Source organism: Elephas maximus, chromosome 27 (assembly GCF_024166365.1).
Source record: "Elephas maximus indicus isolate mEleMax1 chromosome 27, mEleMax1 primary haplotype, whole genome shotgun sequence".
In the NCBI taxonomy this organism is placed as follows: domain Eukaryota; kingdom Metazoa; phylum Chordata; class Mammalia; order Proboscidea; family Elephantidae; genus Elephas; species Elephas maximus.
In genome coordinates, this window is record NC_064845.1 from 8,511,922 (window position 1) to 8,532,191 (window position 20,270).

Genomic DNA, 20,270 nt, shown 5'->3' on the forward strand with positions numbered 1-20,270 from the left:
GGAACAGGTTTGGTTTGGTTTTTTTTGGGGGGGGAGTGGGGTTGATTGATGATTTAGTGAGAGACTGCCACCTGTGTTTAGTCTTCCCTTCCAATCTCTTGAGCAAAGTTACTCACTTGTATTATCTCCCTACTAGCTTTCTAATTTTTACCTTGCCAGAAAAAAAATTTTCCAACGTAAAGAATCTACTTCACCACAACCACTGAGCTGGGTGTTATGGATTGAATTGTGTCCTCCAGAAAGATATGTTGAAGTGCTAATCGCTGTGCCTATGAATGTGACCTTGTTTGGGGAAATAGAGTATTTCTTTGAAGCTATTATTGGTTAAGTTAATGAGTTCATACAGGAGAAGGGTGGGCCCTAATCCTATATGTCTGGTGTCTGATAAGAGGACAGACACGGAGACACTCAAATGCTGAGGGAAGATGCCATGTGAAGATACATTTACAAGTGTCAGCTGAATGCCAAGGATTGTCGGTAGCTACCAGAGAGGCATGGAACAGTTCCTCCCTCAAAGCCCTCAGGAGGAGTCGACATGGCTGATACCCTGATTTGGACTTCTAGCCTCCAGAACTGGGAGACGATAAGTTTTGGCTCCTTAAAGTCATTCACTTTGTGCTATTTTTGTTACACCAGCTCTAGGAAACTAAGACAGTGAGCACCTGTGTATTTTGCTCTTCAGCTTCCACTCTCTTTTCTAGCACTTGTCTTGATTTTGTTCTGGGAAATTCTTCCCTACTCAAATCTCCAGGCCTACAAGTGGTGCACATATCCTAGACCAATCAGCTTTCCGCATTCCTTAGCCTTACTGACTCTTCAGACAAGGGTGACCACTCACTTTGCCATCCAAACTGGAATACTTTTTTTAAATTATTATTATTGGCTTAATATGATTTTTTAAAATTTATTGTTGTTGAGAACATACACAACAAAACATACACCAATTCAACAGTTTCTACATGTACAATTCAGTGATATTAATTACATTTGTCAAGTTGCTCAATCATTCTCACCCTACTTTTCTGAGTTGCTCCTCTCCCATTAATATAAACTCACTGCCTCCTAAGTTTCCTATGTAATCTTTGACTTGCTGTTGTCAGTGTGACCCTATATAGGGAGATCTTAAAAGAGCACAACGCTCAAGGCAGACATTCTTTACTAGTTAAGTTAAACTATCGATAGGTTTTAAGGAGACTTCAGGGGATTTTTTAGTTTAAGTTTTAAAGATTATCTCAGGGCAATAGTTTCAGGGGTTTATCCAGCCTCCATGGCTCCAGAAAGTCTAAACCAAAAACCAAACCAAACCCAGTGCCATCGAGGTGATCCTGACTCATAGCGAGCCTATAGGACAGAGTAGAACTGCCCCATGGAGTTTCCAAGGAGCACCTGGCGGATTCAAACTGCCGACCCTTTGGTTAGCAGCTGTAGCACTTAACCACTACATCACCAGAAAGTCTAGATTCCATTAAAATTTGAAATTCTGTTCTATATTTTCCCCCTTTTGATCAAGATTCCACAAACTGGAGCACTTTGATTGTGAAATGAGGCACTATTTTTTTTATTAATAATAACACTAGAACAACAGATGTAGATGGGGACTGTCCAGAATGACCCAGACATGAGGTCACTTTAGTTCCAAGGGGGCAGCCCGATTCACATCACTCTGATCAGATTGAACATCTGGGAATGTTGGGAAAAGGAGGTGGGTCTTTCTCCCCTGGAACTACTGGAAGAGACAAACTCTCCTCTGGCTGATGCTATGTGAAGGCATCAGGTTGGGAACTACATTACTCACTGTAGTCATGTTTTTCCCAAGGATGGCAAAGCCAATACAGAGAGGAAGGTGGAGGTGCGGGGATCACAGGGGATGGGAGCTTAAGCCCAGATGACACAGGTCCTGGGCTCCTTCCGCACCCTCGCTCCGGGGGAGGGCATTTATGTCTGTGCGTTCACCTCCACACAGAAGCCTCGCAAACAGACCCACCGCAGCCTGACTTCTAGACTGAACTCCTAGGACATACATTGAATTTCCTATGGAATATGTTCTTTGGAAGTCCTGCCATCATCTTAAATAAAAAATACCACAAACCTGAACCTAAACCAGCTCTGCATTGTAAATTTTCTGTTTGAGTCATCTTGTCATTTGTTTAGTGCCCCTTTTGTCCCATTTATTCAGGTTGGAAAACTTGAAGTCCTCGCTCTCTTAGATCTTCCTTTATTCCCTGAATTGTACCTGCTGATTTTCTCCTCTCCATCCAGCTGAGTTTTTTTTCAAAGCTTCTTGGAAATATGTCTTCCTTTCTATGCTTCTTCCTAATTGAAACTTTGAAGGCTTCATTGTTGGATTGTGTTACAGACTCCATTCTCACCTTCTTGCTTCCAGACCCTCCACGTGCTGTAATGCAAGGATTCGTAATCGCGTGTGTGCGTGCGCGTGCATGCCACAGACCCCGCCACAACTTAATACTCCGAATACTGATTTTAAATGCCCACAGGAAAATACACAGAATTACAAAGGAAACCAATTATATTAAAATACAGTTTCCGAAATAGAACCCCCCCCGCCACAATTTATGCTATAGTAATATACGTGCTTCTTTATTAGCGCTTCAGATAACACGATCCAGTGGTGGGTTCAATAACAACTGTAATTTTAAAGCAGTGATGAGTGTAAATGGTATTTTGAATATACCTGCAACAGCTGTAATGTGATATAAAAATATAACTTTTATGTTGACAAACATGCAGGAACTGCTGATACTCCTGCAGTCTGTCGCCTACATTCAAAGCAGAAGAAAACGCCACATTTCAAGTACAGGTTAGTGTAAAGAATGCTGTAAGTTTTTTTTACTTCTAAGTACATTAAAAAAAAAAAGCCCATTGCTGTTGAATCAAGTCGAACTCATAGTGACCTTATAGCACAGGGTAGAACTGCCCCAAAGGATTTCCAAGGAGCAGCTGGTGGATCTGAACTGCTGACTTTTTGGTTAGCAGCCGAGCTCTTAACCACTACACTACCAAAACCAAAAACCAAACCCACTGCCGTTGAGTCGACTCTGATTCATAGCGACCCTATAGGACAGAGTAGAACTGCCCCGTAGAGTTTCCAAGGAGCACCTGGTGGATTCAAACTGCTGACCTTTTGGTTGGCAGCCCTAGCACTTAACCACTACACCACCAGGGTTTCCACTATACTACCAGGGCTCCTGAATTTCCTCCAAGGTCATGGGCCCCAGATAAGAGCCCCTGCCTTAATCAGTGTAACATGTAGCTACCAGACCAACTTCTCCCCAGTAATCTTTTCATTATTTCACTCCTTTCTTCAGCCTACTGCCTGCCTATTGCATATTGCACCAAAATCAAATTACTGAGCTCGGCATGCAAAAGCCTTCATGATATTTGCTCTCCTACCTGCCCAGACATTTCTGATACCGTTTTTTAACTTGGATTCTGTTCTCTGGCCAGGCTGATCTCCTTATTGTCTTGAGAACATAACAAGTGCATATCCCTGTTTTACTCAGGGCTCTTTATTTGCCAGTGAAAGAAACATAATTTGCTTAAGCAAAAAAGGATTCAAGCATGAATGGGTCCAGGTGCACAGATAATGCTTCCTGGAATCTTTCTCTAAATCGTTTGATTCTTCTTTTCTCTGAATTGGCTTCTATTTCAGACAAGATCTTCCTTCTCCCAGCACGATAGCACCAGAAGTCAAGGCTTTCTTACCATCTTTCAGTCTACCGATCTTAACAGAATCTCACTCCAAATGATGTCAAGAAAATGGAGCCATTAGCTGGAAATGAAACTTGGTTCTATTTCCTTGAATTTACCACCTTGAGCACAGGGGCCAGAATATTCTAACTGATCAGGTCTAGTGAATGTGACTAGTTCCAGAGCTGAGGCTGAGATCAGCCTATTGAAATTACATGGAAGAAAACAGGGAAGGGGCTGATACCGGAGACAATTTGAGGTGCTGTTATCAGCATAAGGGTCTAGACACTGGGCAGGCAAGAACAATAGAGATGTGCTACTTCCTTTAAGACTAGGTTCTAATGACTTCCACAAAATATATTCTTCCCCTTCATTTTCCCTGGACAAATCCCTTCCTTCCTTCGCTGGGGGGTGGGTGAGATTAGTATCACTGAGCACCTACTTTGTGCCAGGTGCTTTGCATCCATTCAGAATCACAGCTTGGAAGCACAGAAATGTAACTTTATTTCTTTGTAATTGAACTCAACTTTTTCATTCATTCTGATGGGGGAACTCAGATTCTTCTCGTTGGAAACTTAATTTCCTTTTGAATAAATAATCAATTCAGGCATTAAATTCAGTTAATTCGAAGTTAAAACTTCCTAACAAGGCTGACTCCACTCTTAGGGGTTCTTCTTCTTTTCCTTCCTTCTTTTCCTCTCCAAGCCACACTGCTGTCGAGTCGGTTCCAACTCATACTGACCCATAGGGCTTCCAAGGCTGTAAAACTTTGTAGAAGCAGACTGCCACTGGTGGGTTCGAACCATCAACCTTTTGGTTAGCAGCCAAGCACTTTTAATCACTGTACCACTAGGTCTCCTTTTTCCTGTCCAGGAGGTTTAAAAAGAAATTTACATGGCATTATAGTTACAAGGGAAGGTATGTTCGATTTGCAGTCCTCACTGGCTCAGCTGAGCTGACTTGCTCTTGATCGTAGAGTGCTGGCCTAAATTCCTACTGCATGCTTACTGCATCTACTGCTGTTTGTGGATCGAGTCGTAGGCTGCAGTTAGTAATGATTTCTGCATCTCCTCCTGACCCAGGCTCCTCCCAATGCATGGAACCTTTCAGCCTTTTTCTAGGCCCCTCCACTGGGGCTTGAGAACTCACGTATGGACTTATGGATCTCTGTGGGAACCACAAGACCTATCTCGGGTGTTTTCACTGCCCAAGCTCCACAAGCCTCCATGTCTACTGCCTGAGTTATTGAAGTGAGTTAGGGCAGAAGCCCCCTTCTGCCTTCTGTGTCCTGAATTCAACCCACCTGATTTTTCTGCTGGAATATCTGCGTGGTGCAAACGATTAATGCACTTGGCTGCTACCCAAAAACTTTGGAGGTTTGAGTCCACCCAGAGGTGCCTCAGTAGTACAAAGGCCTGGCAATCTGCTTCTGAGAAATTAGCTATTGAAAACTCTATGGAGCACAGTTCTGCTCCAACACACGTGGGCTTGGCATGAGTCAGAGACAACACGGCGGTGATTTTGTTTTTTCTATTATCTCACACAAAGCTACCTGACCACTTTCCCCATGGGACAAGAGGGCTACATTAGTTCTCTTAAACCTTCCTCTAGGCCATCCCCTGCTTTCATCTCCTCCTCGTGTGGCAGCTGGACGTCTTTCAGGACACAGCCTCTTCCTCTGAGCCTCTGAGTTTACAAGCTTTAGATTTTTAGAAGCAGTAATCACTTTTTTTTTTCCCCACTCTCAACAAAGCCCAGCTCTTGCAAAATGAAAGTCATAGCTCTCACAGCTCTTGTTTCTAAAGTGCTTCAGGAGCCCACTGCAAATGTCAAAAGCTGAACGACAAATGCTGTGTTCTCCTCTGAGTTCTGTTGGCCACCTGAAGTGATGGATGGTTCAGCTGCAATGGGTGGAGATCGGCAGGTCTGCAAAAACTACCCGTATTAGTCTCTGACCTACTCCTGCTATAAGATATTTCTACAAACTGAGTGCCTTACAACAACACAAATTTATTATCATTACAGTTCTGGAGGACAGAAGACTGAGAGGGCTTTCATGGGCTAAACTCAAGGTGGTGGTGAGGATGTATTCCTTTGGGAAACTCTACGGGAGAATCCGTTTCCTTGCCTTTTGCATCTTCTAGATGTTGCCTGCATTCCTTGGTTGGTTGGTGGTCTCTTCCTAGGTGTTCAAAGCCAGAGGCATAGTGTCTCCAGATCTCTCTCTGATCTGTTTCTGTAGTCATATCTCTTTCTCTGGCTCTGAAGCTCCCACCTCTCTCTAGGAGTATCCTTGTGATTATATTGGGTCCATCTGGATAATCCAGGTTCCATCGTCTCTCCATATCGAAATCCTTAATCACATCTTCCAAGTCCCATTTGCCATGTAAGGTAACAGGTTCACAGGTTCCAGGGGTTAGTATGTGGACACCCTTGGGGGCCATTATTCAGCCTGCCATAACCCAAACTGTTGCCATTGAGTCAATTCCAACTCATAGCGACCCTACAGGACAGTGTAGAACTGCCCCAGAGAGTTTCCAAGGAGTGCTTGGTGGATTCGAACTGCTGACCTTTTGGTTAGCAGCCGTAGCACTTAACCACTCTGCCACCAGGATTTCTAAATGAAAAATTTATCAGAAAGTATAAGGTATTTCCTTCTTCTACATTCGAACTCCTTAGCTTCTAACAGCCCTATGAGTTAAATGCTGTTATTCTCATTTTACAGGAGAGGTAATTAAAATTAAATTCAGGAGCCTCAGATTTGGGTCTGTGACTGCCTGACTGCAAAGCCGGTGTTCTTTACACTCCCTTGTGAAAAGCACTCATCTCTAAGGAGGCCCCCCCAGCCCACAGTCAATTGTTCTTTAATCCAAATTAATACAGTCTTCATGTCACAAGTGGCCATTTGTATATTTTTTGAAGTATTCAGAATGTATGTTATGAGTGTATGTGCATGTGTGTGTGTGTGTGCATGTAAGCCTTTCTTGCCAGACAGGATCGTAAATGCCTAAAGCTGGGATGATGTGTTGTCTTTGTTGATCCATTCTTTGGGGTTTGCAGAGTGTAGTGTGTGAATGTATGTGTATATGTGTGTTTTTGCATGTGTGCATGTACGTGTGTATGTGTGTGAAACTTCCCTGTCAGAGAAAGCTGGGATGAACTTACTTTTTGGTCCCTTTGCTTCTCTCGCTGTGAATTTTCTCGTTTCCTGGACTGCTCTCATTGATGGTCATCCCAGTTTCATGTTGGCAAAAATAGGAGAGTACAACAGGGGAACATGAGGCTTGCCAGGATGCCAGGCAAGGGAACTATTTCACCTAATCACTCCTTGAGAGGGATTGAGAACCTTGGAGGTACAGGTACATCAGGACCTAGGTTTCCCCAGATCCATAAAAGTCCTTGTCAAGGGATTGTTGATATGACACCAGAATTTTGAAATTGCTACAGCTGAGGGCAACTGCAGAGCTAGAAATGACTTCGGGGCCAATAGGATGGCTACTGATCAAGCCCAGGTGGATGGCTACCTGATAGGCCCTGACAACCAATCTCAAAAGCCACCAAGCTGCACTCATTCTTGCCCTACTCATAATTTCTGCACTAGTTGGCCACCATCCTCAGTACACGTTCTGAAGAAAGGAGAAATAGGCAAAGGTTGTACTTAGAGCTTCCATTCTGAGATCCTTCTGTTGTCCTTGCTCCATTTCTCCCTTTTCTCTGTCCCAACATTTGCTCTCATGGAAGCATCTGACATATATTTGTGTGTTTTAAATCTTGTGCTCTTCAAACTTTTGAATGCATCATAATTCCCTGGAGATTCTGCTAAAATTATAGACATCAGAACTTTATCTTCAACTTCTTGCATGAGAATCTTCAGGAATGAGTATTTTTGAATGTGTTTTTTTTTTTTTTTTTAAGTCTTGCTACCAAAGGACTAATGGACCACAACTACCACGGCCTCCACCAGGCTGAGTCTAGCACAACTAGATGGTGCCGAGCTATTGCTGCTGACTTCTCTGACAGGGATCACAACAGAGGGTCCCAGATAGAGCTGGAGAAAAATGTAGAACAAAATTCTCACTCACAAAAAAGGACCAGACTTACTGTTCTGAGAGAGACTGGAGAAACCCGGAAAGTATGGCCCCCGGATGCTCTTTGAACTCAGTATTGCTGTCACTCCTGAGGTTTACCCTTCAGCCAAAGATTAGACTGGCCCATAATATATGAGCTGGGCACATCAGCCCTGGGGAAGGACAAGAAGGCAGGAGGGGACAGGAAAGCTGGATGAATAAAAATAGGGAATTCAAGGTCGAGAAGAGCAGAGTGTTGACACGTGACGGGATTGGCAATGAATGTCACAAAACAATAACCCAGCAACCCAGTGCCCTCAAGTCGATTCTGGCTCATAGCGATATGTGTATTAATTGTTTAATGAGAAACTAATTTGCTCTGTCAACCTTCACCTAAAGCACACACACACAAAAAAATTTTTGCTGGCTAATTCTGCTGCTCTGCAGAGTTTAAGGAATTAACTTTATTTTAATTTTTTCTTCTCACGTTATCTATGCACCTCCATGTCTATTTCAGTCATTGAGAAAAGGCATTTCAGATATCGGCAAGCAGGTGGGTAATCTTGTGGTGTTTGATGAAGTGAGGTGGGTGTATGATAGGAGATGTTGAAAAGAAAATAGAAAAAGACCACAACTGTTGGTGAGTGGCCACTTAGGGCAAGACATTCAGCAGGGGCTTTATGTAGAGTATCTCATTTAATCTTTTCTACATATCTCTAAAAAATAAACATTATTATTAACATTTCACAGATGAGTAAATTGATCTCAGAGGCTAAGTGAATTGGTTGAGGTAGAACAGCCAGGACATGGTGAAGGCAGTTTTCAAATCCTGGTCTCTTGGTTCCCTTAAAGACTGTGTTACTCTGCCCCTGAAACCATAGCATGGAGGCTGGAGGCATGAAGGCTATCTCTGCCTCTGCATTTTCTTTGGTTTCCTAAACTACATTCCTTGGACCAATAGTCTCTGAAATATAAATAAGCCTCTACTTCTATCCCCAACCCCCTCCCAAATAATAGGATTGGTGGTCATATAGGAGCCCTGGTGATACAGTGGTTAAGAGCTCAGCTACTAACCAAAAGGTTAACAGTTCAAATCCACAAGTTGCTCCTTGGAAACCCAGTGGGGCAGCTCTACTCTGTCCTATAGGGTTGCTATGAGTTGGAATCGACTTAACCGCAATGGGTTTGGTTTTGGTCGGAAATGCAGCCTCTCAACTCTTGGAGAGCTATCATGTCCAATAACCTATTCAAGAAGTAAAAGCCCCTACAGTGATGATAACTTGGGGTAAGCCCATGTTTTCCACATGTATTTAATTGTGATGTTATTTTTTTTTCAAGAAACACTGCTTCAACTTCTGAAGGAATATCCCTATTTGGGAGAGCAAGGGGTTAGCAAATAGGCAGCCCCCTGCTTTGAAGGGCATGCAGGAGAAATAGAAGGAGAATAGGGGACATAGGAGAGAAAGACAAAGAGAAAATCATTTGCTGTTTCTTCCTTCCGAAACAGGGAAATGATACAAAGGCCACCAAAAGGATATAAAAACTTTCCTGTATGTCCTCTGCAATCCTTAGGGATGGAGTGTGTGGGTCATCCACTGCCTACAGAATCCTTATCGCAATTATGAACCTTTAAGGAGTGACTTCTCAGTCGATTAGCTGATGCTGCTTAGAATACCCAAAATAAACTGCAATAATATCATTAGCCTGATTTTCTGGGTCGAAGAGAGCTAAGTGGTGGGAAACTGTCTCTCTCTCTGCTTTCTTGAGCCCTGTGTGTATGCCTGCTGCGGAGCCTTCGGCAAATACACCTCAAGATACAATTTTAAATTAAAAAACAAGAAAGTGTATTGGATTAATTCATCATGGCTGGTTTCCTACCTGGAGCAAAACAGATTTTCTAAGCTGCCCATCCAAGCTTGCATGAGAAATGGTGCAAAACCCGGGCTGGATTTTCTCCAGTACTGTGTGTCCCTGGCAGTCTGAAGTCAAGGGCTATTGAGACGCCTAGGGAAGAGAAGAACAGAGGCACACCTGCCAGCTTGTCTTAGAGGCTAATAGGGCTGCCTGGTTCTTGCTGGGCTGTTTTATCTGCTGATTTTCATTGTGCATTGCTGGAGGATTTTGAATTGAAAATGCTATGTGGTTAATTATACAGCTAATGAGCTCTGGGGAGCTTGCTTTCAGATTCTTCACCCTGAGCGATGAGTGGAAAAAGTGCCGCATAACATTTCCTGCTGATAGGGAGTAAGTTAAGAGTTAAAGTTGGATCTTTAAAAAGCAGCACATTCGTAGAGGAGTATCTGGAGGTCCTGGATTTCTTGCACCCAGGTGCATCAATAATCTTTTTCCCTTATTCTGGAAAGGTCCATTGTGGAGGGCGTGTTTCCCTGCCTTGGTTATATTTTGATGAAGGTGAGAAAGGAGGTGATACTCCAATAGCATTTCATCCAAGTCTTCTGATGAGTCCAATTTCCTGCAAAATTCTGGGATGATCCATGTGTCTTTCACTAAACAGACATTAAATGTAACTTTACTTTAGGCGCCCTTTCTTAGGAAGTTATTGGAAGCAGTTTTCCACAATAAACCAAGAAAGTGGGAGACTTGACATTAAGGAAACAGAGACTATCACACAGGAGTGAGACAAAGGGGAACCCAAAGATGAGGGTGAAGGGACGCCCCAGGATGATAGCTTTGCAGTAGTCCTAGGGAGATACCAGTTCACATTGGAGTAGGAGGGCCAATGGCTGCAGTGGGAACAGTCTGGAAAATAAAAGTGGAATTGATAGATCATCTGATGCATTTCCTGTGTGGAAAAGGAATTGAGAAGTTATTGGAAGGTATAGAAAGAATTAGCAATTGCTATAAAAAAAATTTTTTTTTTTTTTTTAATAGAGAAAACCAAGGAGCCTTGATGGTGCAGTGGTTAAGCACTGGGCTGCCAACCAAAAGGTTGGATGTTCGAACCCGCCAGCTGCTCCATAGGAGAAGGATGTGGCAGTCTGCTTCCATAAAGATTTACAGCCTTGGAAACCCTATGGGGCAGTTCTACTCTGTCCTATAGGGTCGCTATGAGTTGGAATTGACTCGACTACAATGGGTTTGTTTTGTATAAAGGAAACCAAGTAAAAAAAAAAAAAAGCAATTATTAACTCGAGGTAAAACAAAAAGTTGTACAAGAAAGAAAACATGATCACAGTATGCTACTTGGTTTGGCAGTGAACAATAATTACATAGCTATAATATTATATAAGAATTATATTGAGATGAAGTTAGGTAAGTGGGGGTGGACATTGTAAGAAAGCTAAATATTTATCTACCATTATAGGTTATCAGTAGATATTTTCTTAAAGTGATAAATCAAAAAATAATAATAAAATATACGTTTTGGTTATCTATGAATAACAAAAAACCAAAATAACAATGACTCATATAAGGCAAAAGTTTCTTTCTCACTCAGCATAGAGCTAGGCAGTCCAAGTTTGGGATGATAACTTTGCTTCATATACTTCCGTGACCCAGTCCCCTTCTATGATATCATTCTGACATGAGTGGCTCCTCTTCCCATGTCAGCCTAATGGTTCAAGTGATTGCTCAAGTCTGAGTCACCATGCCTGCATTTTAGCCATCAAGAATGAAGAACGAAGAAGAAAGCGGTCAAAGACATGTTTCAGCTGTCTTTTAAAGACAATACCTGAACGTTGCATGTAACATTTTCACTTATAGCGCTTCGATCAGGATTTAATCACACAATTCTATATAATTACAAGGAAGGTGTCTTAGTCATCTAATGCTGCTATAACAGAAATACCACAAGTGGATGGCTTTAACAAAGAAGAATTTATCTTCTCACTGTCTGGTAAGCTAGAAGCCCAAATTCAGGGCATCAGCTCCAGGGGAAGGCTCTCTCTGTCTGCTCTGGAGGAAGGTCTTTGTCATCAATCTTCCCCTGGAGTAGGAGCTTCTCTGCACAGGAACCCAGGGTCCTAAAGAATGAACTCTGCTCCCAACACTGCTTTCTTGGTGGCGTGAGGTCCCCCAAATCTCTGCTTACTTCGCTTTCCTTTTGTCTCTTGTAAGAGAAAAGGTGGTACAGGCCACACCCCAGGGAAATTCCCTTTACTTTGGGTCAGGAATAAGACCTGAGCAAGGGTGTTACATTCCACCCTAATCCTCTTTAACTACAGGCAGAGATAATGATTTATAACACATAGGAAAATCACAAAATGGAAGACAACCACCCAATACTGGGAATCACGGCCTAACCAAGTTGACACGTATTTTTGGGGGACACAATTCAATCCATGACAGGGGGCTTGAAAAATATTTTTTATACTGAAATCCATGTGCTCAGCTAAAAGACAGGATATATATTTCTTTGGAAGAATAGGATAATTGATACAGGGAATTAGTCACTTCTTCCACATATTATTTAGAAATGTAGAAGTAAATTCCAGAAGAAATATCTAAATAAGTAACAACACTGAAATAGGTTGCCTGTCGGAGAGTGAGGCTTTTGGGTAGGGAGAGGCAGGGCAAGTTATCGCCATACAGGTAGTCCCTGACTTATGACAAGGTGACATTGGGACAACTCTGTCAAGTCGGTTCTGATGTAAGTTGGATACCTCTTTTTTTTTTCTAGTTTTCAATATTATTGTCTTTTGTTATCAACATCTTTATAAATCCAATCCGTATTTGCTGGCATGTGAACATGTGAGAATGACAACATCAGCAAATTACACGCGGGAACATTGTGTGTAGTACGTATTACTGACAAAAAGGACAGTTTTAAGTGCTGTTCATCATAACTTGAATACGTCGTACATAGGGGACTACCTGTATTTTGTTACACATTTTTAGTATCATTTTTTCTTTTTTTTTTGCTATGTGCATGTATTGATTAAATAAATTAAAAGAAATCTAGGGGTCCTTGGCATGGTGGGTTTGGTAGCAGGCCATGTAAGTTTTAAGTGGGAAGGGTGAGAGGAGGGGTCTCTACATTTTTTGCCTCATGTTTATCCCCACTGATCTCTGTAGAGCCAATCCGATATTATTAAGCTTCAATGAAAACTGAAAAATTATGATGGCAAATTGCAAGGAGATTTAATAATTGGGCTTATAAATTATTCCCTTACTGTTTTGACTCTTTGTAGTTTTCCCATGAATACACACAAAACCTCCCCAGTGGACATCAAAAGCAATAGCTGTGGCAAGAAACCGTTCACACATCTCAGAAGCTTAAGTAAGATGTGTTTACTTCCGAGGTGTCAGAAGCCTCCCTTTGGGAAGTCAAGGATCTCTCCACTGTTGCTTTCCTCTTAATTCACAGCCTTTTAAACTGTAAGAAATAGCCAGGCTTGATCTGGAGGTTCTGATTTTGGCCAGTCCAGGTGACAGCTCATGCCAGATCTTATCTTCTCACCTTCTTCGCTGGTAAATACTACCCCCTTTCCAAATTCAAATGCAACCTGGACAGAGAGACCATCCCATCAATTCTAGCTTTCTTGTCTCCATGACTGAAAGCAGGTTTCATGAAGGTTGAATTCATCTGCTACGTGAAAGCAATCCACAGCCACAGGGAAGAAAATAAAACACCAGGATGAGACAAATAATAGCACCAGTCACAAAGTATGTGCCTGATGGATGAAGATCAAAAGGAAGTCAATAAATTATTATGTAAAAATATAGCTTTTATAATGATAATATAATTGTAGTTCAATTTACTGAATACTAGGTGAGTTGGAATCAACTTGACGGCGCTGGGTTAGGTGCTTTTTATAGATCATCTCTGATCTTCAAGGACCTACAAGCAGATATTATCATCATCCCCACTGTATGGATAAGGAGACACCGTTCAGGGAGGTGAATCATTTATGCCCAGTGTTTGTCAAGGAGTCAGTGGAGTTTGGGTTTCAACCTAGGAGTGTCTCATTTCAAAGCCAGGGCTCTTTGCATAGCACCACATTCTGAGTTTTTGGTGGCTACTCCGTTCTGTCATTTTTAGTTCTCATCAAGTTGGCCCCCAACTTCTGGTGACCCCATGCACAACAGAACAAAATGCTACCCAGTTCTGTGTCACTCACAGGTCCATAAGGTTTTCGTTGACTGATTTTCTGAAGTAGATTGCCAGGCCTTTCTTTCTAACCCCATCTTAGGTATTTGTTGAGTATAGATTATGTCTTAAGCACCGTGGTGAGTTCAGTGAAGAATACATAACTAGACTACGCAGAACATTCCCTGAAGGGAACATATCATCTGGGTGTAGAGGGAGAAAACATCGGGAGTGAGAAAAAAAAAATAATAATAACACTTGTTAATAGTACTCTGTTTTACTCTCAAAAATGCCCCGGTTTGCATGATACAGGATATGGTTATTACAGCAGATACTGGCAGTGCCCCACTCATACGCACTTGCTCTTACCATCTCAGTGCCCATCATCTGATTTCCAACTCCCAGCACCTGCATTTCTTTCATTTAGACCTTTCTCTTGCCACTGAACCCTGCTTTGTCAACAGGCCAGAATGCTGAGGAGTTTAATGCCCCCTGGAAGAAACCCTCTAGCAGTGACTGATGAGAACTAGCTCCCTCACCCCTTAGGTGGGATAATTGCAGTGCGTGTCCTATACTGGAGACCACGTGGCACAGTGGTTAAGAGCTCAGCTGCTAACCAAAAGGTCAGCAGTTCAAGTCTACCAGCTGCTCCTTGGGAACCCTATGGGGCAGTTCTACCCTGTCGTATAGGGTCATGATGAGTCAGAATTGGCCCAGCGGCAACGACTTTGGTTTTACAGGTGCACTATGCTGCCTGGCTGTGTTCCCACAGGATCAAGCTCCAGTTGCCTACAGTGGTAACTGGCTTTGTAATACACCTTTTATTGGCTGCCTCTCCTCCTCTGTCACTCTTTCCCCACTCCTCTACAGAGTTTTCCTATAACTTCCAAATAATGTATTTTCATTCAGATTCTTGTCTCAGGGTCTCTTTCTGGCAGTAACCCAAACTAAAACCCTGTTATTTATGGGAAAGTTAAGGACTGGGTGATTTGGCTGAAAGTACAACCTTCATGAGTAATGTGAAACTAGAACTTGATCTTGACTTTTGAACGTGAGTTAGGTAAAGTGTGGGGAGGGGTGGACAATAGAGGTGAAGGTGGCCAGATGTGCAAGGGGACGGATGAGTAAAAGGGGGAGCATATGGGTGCAGATCGGGGATGGGTGTCACTCTGTGAGATGAAGACAGACTATAAAACAGGGCAAGGAACTGAGGTCAGTGAGGACTAGAGAGCTATCACAGGTGTTTGAGCAGGGGAGTGTATTGTTGGACACACTATCGTAGGAAGCCATGTCTGGGAGTGGGCAGGCAGACAGGATGAGGAAAGAGAAAGAGCTGAGTCAGAAAAGCCAGTGGGAAAAATGTTAATGGGATCTAAATAGGGAGAGGTAAAAGCTGAGCCCAGAGTGGAGGAAAAGTGTGGGTAGGTAGGGGGTTATGAGTCATTTCAAAGGAGAACCCATTGTATCTAGTGGCTGAGTAGTTATGAAGGACAAAGGACAGAGATGAGTCAGTAGGGACTGCTGTCATCCACCCACAAACCACTCCAAAACTCAGGTTGTGAATAACACGGATGACAGGCTGGTACATTTAAGAGAAACAGATTGTTAAAGTGCATTAAATGTCATGCTGTCTTTGCTTCCCTCTCAAAGGCCATGCTGAGTGTCTATTGAATGATGGTTAGTATTTAGAATGTACCTTTCTTTAATTAAATGAAACAGTGGGTAAGAACACAGGCACTGGGGTCTGACTGAGCAGCGTTCAAACCCTAGTACTGTTTCCTATCTGGGTGGCCTTGAGGAAGCTGACTCATGTCCTGAGCTTAAATTTCCTTACCTTCTACATGTGGATAATAGTTAATAGCTTTTCCTTCATGGTAGAGCTTTGAGGATAAAATGAGATATTACATGTAAGTGGCCATCGCAATATGTGGTACCTAAGTAAAGGCTCAAAAAATTAGGTCAGTTTTTACTTATAAAGTAGAATGAACTGTCTTACCATGTCTCACAATGGCCCTGTGAGATAAGAAATGAGGGCTATTAAAGTTAAAAAAAAGTATATATGTATACTTTGAGCCTCAAAGCAGATTATACTGCTCAGCATTCTGCAGGAAGCTTGTCATCAAGATTGTGGATGGAGAAATAAAGTCTTCTCAGCCCCAGATAATTTTTTCATCTCTAGATAGGTACAAGGTTGAGGAGTTTCTATTCTATCCATTGTACCGGAGATCATATCCCACTTCATGGATGGCTTTAGGTCAATAAATAGGTCTATTGTTTGCTCTTCAAAAGGCTCCCAAACACAATCAACTCATTTCAAATGAAAGTCACCACCCACCTCTCCTCCCTTTCATGCTGCTTACCAGGAACGTGGCTGTGGAAGCACAGAGCTCCCACCCCAGCCCAGCTCAGTGGGGAGGAGAGCCGTGTGCATTCTTAAACCCAGACCTGGGCTAAATAGGCACAATTGTCCTGCCCCGCTCATTGTGTCTTAAAATCAGAGCTGGTTGATTCCTTTAGCTAGCCCAATTGCAAACACAGCGTTACAGACCGTGGCGATTTAGTTCGGGAAGACCTCTGAATTGACTAGGGTGTCCCATGTGGCATTTTTCTTGAACTTTCTGGGTGTGCCTGAGGCTTTCTGATTAAGCCAGAGACTGATTCCTGGGGTAAACCACCTGCTCAGGCCCTCTCCCTGGCTGCCTCAGGTCCCACGGTAGCAGTATTTTCCACAGCCGCCCTTGTGTACGTTGCAGGGTTGCTAGTGAGATGGAACATGTGCAGACAAATCCCACCATTTCCCTCAGGGTCATCAGAGATGGCTACAGTGCTGGAGCTTCTCAAATTGACCTCCTGTGACTGAAGTCTCACACAGGTCCCATGTTGTGGTTCCTGACATTTAACTACAATCCCTGTATGCTAGAAAGGACTTTTCTAAGTCTCTTCAGTATCAAAATAGCAAACTCCTGAAGGAACCGCAGGTCTCTTCTCTCAGGGATTTAGGCCCTCAGCTGAGCTGGGGAGTGACAGGTTTCATTAATGCTGCACCTCTGGCTCCTTCAGAACAAAACTCTAAGTAGCAGATGCTGGTACTTCCCACCTCCATCCTTTACTAGGCTGATGGCATACCCTGGTGCCATAAGTGTTTGTTGCAAATGGTTCATAGCTTCCTCCATCTACAGAGAAGAGCCCCGGTGGTGTAGTGGTTAAGAGCTCAGGCTGATAACTGAAAGGTTTGCAGTTTGAATCCCCCAGCCACTCCTTAGAAACCCTATGGGGCAGTTCTACTCTGTCCTACAGGGTTTCTCCAGAGAAGTTATCTCCTTGGCTGATACTGCCGCACCCAGAGATGACTAGGTGATTACACCTCCCCATCCTCACTACACCTTCACCGGCAGCCCACATCACCCAAGGGTATCGGAACCCAGCGCCCTTGCCTCTGGGCAGGACAACTGTGGTGCACCTTATTCTCCAGAATGCCCTTGGATCAGTCGAGGCTAAAACCAATTGCCTTGAAATTGACTCTGACTCATGGCGACCCTATGTATGTCAGAGGAGAACTGTGTTCCACAGGGTTTTCAATGGCTGACCTTTCAGAAGTAGATCACCAGTCCTTTCTTTCGAGTTGCCTCTAGATGGACTTGAACCTCCAACCTCTCCCTTAGTAGCAAGCACAGTTAACCATTTGCACCACCCAGGGACTCCTCAGTTGAGGCTAGGCTTCACCTAAAACCACATCTTTGCCCAGCTTTTTCATCTGCCTTCTCCTGTTTTCCTCATTCCCTTATAAATTTCACCCAAGAGCGCTCCCTTAATCGCTTGCCCAAGAACCCTCACCCCAGGCTCTGCTTCCTGGGACCTCAACCTAAGACATCTAGCTTATAAAGCAGATGATCAAAGAGCTGGTTGGCTTAGTTGTCAGAGGCAGTGTGAAGGTGTTGCCTTCTTTCTCTCTCCGACATCCCCTCTGAGTACATTACGACTTAATTGTGAGCACATAGAGATTCCTTATAGAGTATGACCCTCTAAGTTGCCTGAGTATGATCCTCTTAAGTAATAATAATTCTAAATCTTCTTAACTGCTTATGCTCTTGATTTCAGTCAGACGTTTTCATAAAAATGCTTAGTCAGTGTAACGTGGGATTCTTGGAAGTTTTCTACTGAAAGTGGAGTGACATTCCTCCCCCCAACACACTTACACAGTTATCTAACTACTCTAGAAAATTACAGTTTTGATTTTCATTCCATGTGTTTCAATTCTTTTGCCAAAATCATGACTTTGAGTCTCTTGAGTTTCCTCTTAGAGCTAATTATCGTAGTTTCTCTAAGTGTTTTAAAATGCCCCCTCCTTTCCAAAAAAAATCTTTCTATGTAAATGGCCTAGCAAATGAAAACTTTCTCTTTTTTAGGGCTTTCATTCTGAGTGGTTTAATTTAACACCAGTGGAAGGGAGCTTGAGTATAGGAATGGAGAGCAGTGGTAGAAATGCGGAAGAATTGAAAGAGCGATGGTATTCTCTAGTACTTTTTTTTCTTCTGTATTCTGTCTCCTAGTCAAAAGGGGGCCTATCAGACTGGGCTCTGCAGAATCAAACTCTGAGACAAGAATTCACATACAAGTGATTTATTAAGGAAGTCCTAAGCGTTAGGCTGCTAACGAAAGGGTCGGCAGTTAGAAGCCACAAGCCACTCCTTGGAAACCCTATGGGGCAGTTCCATTCTGTCAGAATCAACTCGATGGCAATTTTTTTTTTTTTTTTTTTTTTAGGCAAAACTAGCTAGGGACTAGTTGGAGGAAGGACAGAGAAAGGGGAGAAACCAAGGGCCAGTGTCAGGGCACTTCAGTCTCAACACCCAAGATGTCACTCCTTGTGTCCCTGTAGGAGGGAGGTCAGCTGGGGCTTTCAGGCTCCCCACTGTCAGATGGGAACTCCCAGGCTTTTCTGCTCTATTTCTGTACAAGCAAAACAGCTCCAGTATCCTGAGGATCGCCATCCAAAGACAGTCACAAGTGCAGGAGGTTCAAAGCTAAATCAAACAGAAGCTGGGAGAGGAACACACAGAAATAGTAAAGGGTACCCAACAGTATAGTGGACCCAAGTCCACCACTGGGGGTCAATGGGAGAAAAAGATGCAGAGGGGTAGGAAATTTGATCCAGGCAGGCAGGTCTGAACTTGAGGTGGTCAGGCCAAAGAATGTGGTCACTGCTGCATATTGGCCAAATGTTCCAGCCTAATCTGGCCACTATATATATGGTGGTGGTTGCTGAACTCATTGTTTGGGCCTCCTGTGGGGCCTGTTTGTAGACAAGACTCAGTTCATTAGGTCTCTGTATCATCACTCGGGAGCCCTTGGATAATGCAACCAGCTAACCCAGTCACTGCTAACTGAAAGGTGGAAGGTTCGAACCTACAAGGAGGCACCTCAGAAGAAAGGCCTGATGATTTACTTCTGAGAAGCCAGCCACTGAAAAGCTGATGGAGCACAGTTCTGTATTTATTCTATAGTAACTGATTGGTTATCATCAATAGGGTTGGTCAAAGAAATCTATTATAGGAATGAATACCCATAATTCTGTGTCATAGAGTAACCATCCATACTCTGATTAGTGTAAAATCGAAAGACGTATTGAAAGAAAAGAGACAGCTCAAGCAGGGAATAAACTGAACTCTGCGAGGTGGAATCCGGAAAATTAAAACGGCAACTCAGCAGTGACGCTTTATAGGAGAAGAACCATGGATATGAAACACAGTACTTGATTGGTGTTTACGAACTTGGATCATTGAAAGACATTACTTGATCAGTAATTACAGGGTTAGATCACCGAAAGGCATTACTCAACTGGTAGTCAATCATTTTAAGGCAGGGCTTCTGGTGGCAGGAACCTGTTAAAACAAAGGTTTCTGTGGCAGGAACCCGTGAGGCATGAATTCCTCCGGAACTTGCAAGGAGGACTTTCTGTGCCCAGCTCTGTGATGTGATTGGCTTTAAAGGTTACAGTGTTGGTTACGGTGTGGCAAGTACATGGTGTCTCAGTCATCTAGTGCTACTATAACAGAATTACCGCAAGTGGATGGCTTTAACAAAGAGAAATTTATTTCCTCACAGTAAAGTAGGCTAAAAGTCCAAATTCAGGGCATCACCTCCAGGGGACAGCTTTCTCCCTCTGTCAGCTCTGGAGGAAGGTCCTTGTCCTCAGTCTTCCCATAGTTGAGGAGCGTCTCAGGCACAGGGACCCTGGGTCCAAAGGATGTGCTCTGCTCCTGGTGCTTCTTTCTTGGTGGTATTAAGTCCCCAACTCTCTGCTTGCTTCTCTTTCCTTTTATCTTAAGAGATAAAAGGTGGTGCAGGCCACACCCCAGGGAAACTTCCTTTACTTTGGATCATGGAGGTGACCTGAGTAAGGGTGGCATTACAATCCTGTTACCACAATTTCGCTAGTTAGAGCC